The sequence below is a fragment of the Anopheles merus genome, chromosome 2R, assembly GCF_017562075.2.
Source record: "Anopheles merus strain MAF chromosome 2R, AmerM5.1, whole genome shotgun sequence".
NCBI classification, from domain to species: Eukaryota; Metazoa; Arthropoda; class Insecta; order Diptera; family Culicidae; genus Anopheles; species Anopheles merus.
The window spans coordinates 24,536,069-24,542,068 of record NC_054082.1 but is presented as its reverse complement, the minus strand read 5'-3'; the positions used below and the strand labels follow the sequence as shown (position 1 = coordinate 24,542,068).

The 6,000-nt window shown below is 50.3% G+C and overlaps 1 protein-coding gene across 1 annotated transcript in view; it reads left to right on the top strand.

Moving 5' to 3' along the window:
* Window positions 1–673: 673 nt before the first annotated feature.
* The window catches only part of LOC121589586, a 30,211-nt gene continuing 24,884 nt past the window's right edge, over window positions 674–6,000 (top strand). Inside the window, exon 1 of the mRNA XM_041908614.1 lies at window positions 674–1,545. The gene's annotated coding sequence lies outside the window, so the exon portion shown is untranslated. The remainder of the gene's footprint in view (window positions 1,546–6,000) is intronic.

Sequence of the window (6,000 nt, the reverse complement as noted above, 5' to 3'; positions counted from 1 at the left end):
GGGAAGCCAATTCATCTATCCCACTAATTACGAACACTTAAGCTCCAGTTTACAGCGGTTTGCAAATAGAATCAAAAATAATTAAGCAATCGCGGTGTCGCTGTAACAAAAAAATGCACATCAAAACACCGTCAACTGAGATTGTGCTGCAAGGACGCTGCGTATGACAGAGCTTCGTCATACCTCGTTTGGTATTTTGTGTTGCAAATGTGAAAAAAAACATTTTCGAAGTGTATTTGCACCTTCGTATGTCCGTAGATCGTTACCGTTTGCGGAAGAAGTTTTGTAATATTTACCGACGAAAAAAAGAGACAAAAAACCGACCAGCTTTTTCTAATAGACATCATACGCGATCATGCAATTTCTCATACTTACCTGAAAGCTTTTCACTGTTCACGCTGCCAAAAAGGCGTCCGATCAGCTGAGAGTTTGCGTTAAAACAAATAGCAAAGGGGAGAATGTAAAGCAGGGAAACGGGGAGCAAACACAGCAACAAAATCGCCAATCAAACAAGAAGAAGCCAGCTACCCCTCTCCCTACCGACTTACGAAACACCAAGGAGAGCCCAAGGATGGGGGGAAGCAGGAGTGAGAAAGAGAGCGAACAAAAACCCACCCCAAAGCGCAGTTAGCTTAAATGATGGTGAAAGACGCGAGCGAGAGCCAAAAACCGCGAGATGCGCCAAGAACGAACCGATCGACGGGTCTCGATCGTTCGCTCGCGGAAGATCTGGAGCTCACCAGCGAAACGCCCAACCAGCCTGCCACCGTACCCTGTCTCCCCGTGCCGAACCGAAGAGTGAGCGCCAGAGCGCCAGCGGTACCAGCGGTGCGAAAACACACGAGGCCCGCTGCTATATTACCGACCGGCCGGGTGATGCGAGCGATCATTTCACTTCCGTCCATCAAGCGGTGCAGACGCAAAGAAAGCCGTCGTCTTTAGTAACGTACGCAGCGCAGCCTCCAGCCTGAAAGGTTCGTTCGGATTCGTTCGGTGACAGATTCGTACGCAGTAGTGCCCAGAGTCTCGGCTGTCTCTCGACGACGCTTCCATTTCCATCGCCCATCGGAGACATCTGCTCGATCCCGTTCTTGGCGTGCGTGTTCCCCAAAGTGCGTATGTGCGTTTGCGTGTGTGTGTCGGTGCATGAGAATCGGGTCGTATCGGTGTGCGGTGTAAGCCAGGCAGCGCATCGCCGGGACAGGCGAGCGACATAATTGTGGCATAGTGATCACCAACCGCGCGTCGCGTTGAGTAATCGTGGTCTCGCGTGCGTCCGTGCCAGTTTTGGTTCGTTCGCTCGTCCGTCCGCACCAGTCCAGTGTGCCAGTGTGTCCATTACCGCGTGGTGTGCGGGTCAAACGCGTCGGTGAATCGGTGACACAGCATCCGGCCAGACGAGGCAGGCCCGCTTCGGAGGAGGGCAAATTTGCATCCAACCCCAACGGGAGAGGCAGATCCGCGCAGATAGCAGCAGCAGCAGCAGCAGCAGAAGCAGCATATTTTTGCAACATTAGCACCAATCCGACCGGAATCGATCAAGTGGTATGTGATACTGTATTTACTTTACCTGTACAACTCCTTCTCACCGCGTTAGACAAACCTCCCATCCCCCGGAGGGAAGTGTGTCTCGGAATGGGGGTTAATAATGGTGGTGCCTTTGTTGGAAAAAGTAAAGCCTTCGGGAGGGAGCATGCAGATGAGTTGCTTGCGAACTGTAAGTGTTGTTGTTTCGCTGGCTTTTATGCACTCACTGGCTTACACGGACGGGCGGACGCACGCAACGGGCTGGGGGTTTGGCAGTGTGTAGTTTTGCCAAAGAAAGTTACACACCGGACGTTCGGGGCGCAAGAGAGAGGGTACATTTAGTTTTTTTGGGGAATTGAATTGAAGATCTATTCCAATCATCAATCGCCGTTGTTTTTTGTGTTTGTGTGTGTGTGTGCGTATTTTGGTTTTAGTTCCTGATCGAGAGAAACGATGATCGGCTACTTGCTTTAGGGGATGATTTTGATGTATTTTTTTTTTGTGTGTCTACTCCAGCAACGTGCAGTAGAAGGAAACAATAACGAAATACAGCAGCGGGGCGCAAAATGTACCAACGAACCAACCGGTTGATTGGGGAAGTGAAGAAGGTACACGCGCGCTACTAGAGATGCTGGAATCGATCCGGCCACATTGTACGTCGCGGGAGTGCCGTTAGATGATTTTTCGATCCAGAAGCCGTACGTACTTTGTGGGTGTGCGCTGTTCAATTGCTCCCATCCCCACCCGTGCTGCTCGCGTTTGTTTGCCCCACGCAGCGGCAACTTTACGCAACCGAGATCCGCCTTCTCGGGATGGCTCGGCTATCGGTGTTCTTTTAGCTTTACTTTTGTTATCTCCATACCTCCCACAACCGACAAGAACAACTACCACCCCGCCTTAGCAACCGTTTTTCGGTGGGCAGGGAGTGTTTAGCTAAACAACAAAACCTGTGGCTCTTGCCCGCGGTGTTGGATTCATCAGGCTCGAGCATGCTTTACTGGCCGGTCGGTCGATCGATCTTGCGGGATCGGGCTGAATCTCTGGGGTACGGGAGATGCCTGCGGGCAGAATGCCTCTCACGGCCATCGCCAAACTGCCCAAGGTCATTGAAGCATATCGCCCCGATCACACGTACGATCTCGCAACGGAGGGAACGGAGTCGCCAGGGCATTGAACTGGGCAAAACAGTCCCGTGCGCGCGCGCGCGCCGTGATTATGGTCAGGATGGTCTGGGAAAAGATCGAACCAAAGGGATGAGGTTTTGTTATGCGCACGCGTGTGTGTATCCAAGAATAGCGATTCTTATAATTTGTCTTGTATCCGATCCGTCCTGCCATATTTCGCCACTCGACAACGGCCAAGTCCCCGAAGCGAACAGCCTCTCAACCGGCACACACACACACACACGCAGTACTTTATGTCTTCCTCCCTTTATTTCGTGTTGATTGGCGCACAAGAGTCCCCAGACACACACACACACACACGTACCAACCCGTCCAAAAATTGCACTTCTGGGCCTCCAAAGGAATGGGGAGGGATACAGCACTGGCGAAAGGGCGGGACACGAATCCTGCTTTTTTTCCTGCTGGCCGTAGGGTTAACGACACGGACGCCCAAGATCACATCGCAAACAACAGCGACCACGACGGCGACGTTGGTCACGGAATCGCTTTTAACGCGCTCTGCCTGGGCCAAGGTGATTGCTGGTGATCAGCGAAAATTAAGCACACACATGCATGCGCCCATGTAGTGATCGGATCAGGTTGGCCGCAGCGATAAGGATTTTTGGCACGCATATGAATTAGCTCATTAACGCACCATTAAGGGTGTGGTTTTGTTTGTTTTTTTCTCTCTCTCTCTTAAGAAGAACCACACACTCAGCCGCGATTCACGGTCCAGATAAATGATAAATATGGGCTTCATTAAGAACTTTATCGACGCGTTTTTAAGACTCGGCAAGATGGGCGTACATCCCGACTGTAATCAGTGCAGCATCTGTTTACGTACTGCTGCTCGTCTCGAAGTGTCATCTGCAGTCGATCGTCACATTCAAACGTCTGACCGATCGCAGCTCCCCGTTGTTTGACAGATCGGCAGTGTTTAGTAAATCGTCACGCTTTTAGCTTCGCGACGTATCTTCTGCACACGTTCATAAGAAGCACAACAACAACAACAACAAGAAACACGCAACATTTAATCGACCCTTTTCCCCGTTCTCGCTCGACGGGCATGGGATCGATCGATGCTACTCGATCGTCGCTCCACTCGTCTTGGCGGCGCAAAATATTAATTAACGTCCTCGCGCACCAAGGCAGCTGCGCGAATGACCTTGCCCGTGGAACGACGGTCAAGGTTCTGAAAAAAAAGGTCCCCCGTTCGCAAGACGTCTCGACGTCCTGTTTTGCAACACTTCAACGAAGAAGGCGATAAAAATAAAGCGCGAACGGATAACTCTCCAGCGGACGGGGGCCTGGGAATAGAAGAGGGGACACGAAAACACAGCAATCTTAAGTCGCAGAACACAGCCGGCAGAAACTCCGGAGAGCGTTGGACTTGGGAACTGGTCTGGTGGATGCGTGATAATGTGACAAAAAGGAACAGCCCATCGTTTTTCCACCAAACTGTCCACTGGGTCTTTGAAGGGGTGCAACAAAAAATAAACTGAGGATGCTCGATGACCACAAAATAATGAGCCTGGTGCTGGTGCGCCTGCTGAAATCTGTACCGAGCAGTTAAATGACCCCGCGCATTCGAAGCAGGACGAAGTTGACCAGCAGCAGCTCTAAGCACACAGGAGGAGAAGCAGAAGAGGAATGAGCTCTAGCGGGGAAAAAAGAGCTGGTGAAGCACAGGGTGCCAGCATTCCCAAGCGCGGCCCCAGTCAAGGGGTCCATCCAAAAACGATTAAATTAAAACTGGTTTCTGTGGCTCTCGAGTTATTGTGTCGCATCCGTCCCGTTGCTGGCTGGTGCTGAGGAGCGGGTTTCCTATAGTTTTTTTAAGTGTATTTCTTCTCCGTTCTTATTCTGCTCTCCTTGCATCCATCCGTGTCATTCGCTTCTTGCTTCTCGTACGGGATCGTTTCTTGTGGCTTGCGCAATCGCGCTCCAACGACTCCAACCTGAGACAGACCTTGTGTACCTCGTACGCTAGCAAGGTTCGGCACAGACAGAGTGTGCCAAAAAGACCCGTAGCATCATCTTCTCGGGGTCCAAAAAAGGGAATCGATTTGAATCTCATTCCCAATTGAACCCTGTGCATAATTTCGGGACGCTCCAGCTCCAGTCACTCGCCACAGGTGTTATCTGCGCCGTGGTACGATCGATTAATTTCATCCATCATAGCTCAATTAATCGACATCGCTCCGAGCTTCGGTTCTGGCAATACCTTCGATCGCTGTGTGATCAATAGCCAGACGCGATTAAATTTGCACGCGTTTCGGGATTGCTCGGAAGGCAGTACAATCAGGCCACGGCGAAGATGTCACGCTTTAATCGGGTTCGTCGCTTTACGCTATATAGCGTACAGTCTCGGCCTGGTAAGACAGCAGGTGGTAGCAGATCCCGTTAGTAGTGCTGGCTGCGCTACAACACGGACTGACCAACCCGACGTGACGATACTGGATGATACCGTCATCAAAACTGTCACATTAGCAACGGGAACCAACACAAGAAAAGTATACAAAAAAAAAACGAAAAAACCCAGCCGCCTGTTCCTATTCCCCCTCAAAATAAGTCAACAAAACGAATCGATGCGCGCTGAAGCGAAATATATTAACCACTTTAGCCGGGAGGGGGAAAGTGAAATCAATCCCATTTCTCGCACTCCCAACCGAAACAAAAAAAAAAAAAAAAAAAAAAAAAAAAAACAACAACGTTCTCCCACCCTTGTGCAGTCTAATTTGCGAGTGTGAATTTCAAATCAAGAAACGAAATCGAACCGCAAATGTGCGCCAACCTGATTAGATCGCTCGTTTGTTTTCGCCTGGGCTTGGGAGATTTACGTTTTTAAAAATGTTTTCACACCACCACAAGTGGTTTGGGTAGGGAAAAATAAATTACCCGAAACCGAACCAAACCTGAACCCCTGAACTGAAGATGGATGATGACGCACAAGCCCTGAACGGGAGCGAGAAGACCTTGACTCACGAACGGGACGGCTGCTGCCTTAAGAAAATAGTAATTTCATCGCCATGCTCCATATCGTGATTGGAAGCGAAAGTCCACACAAAAAATGGAGTGAAAAAGCGATAATATTAGGTGCAAAAATTAATGAGTTACTAACCTGCTGGTGGTGCCTACTCCCCCTGACTATACTTCCCCTTTTTGGAGGGAAGAAGGGTGTTCTCCCATAGACAATGGGATTTGGTTTTGATTGGCGAGCTCGGCAGCGAACAAAGCTATTAAAGCCTCGGCACAGCCACACGCTGGGACGGTGGTCGATTTGGGACAAGCAAATAAGGCCCCTGAATGC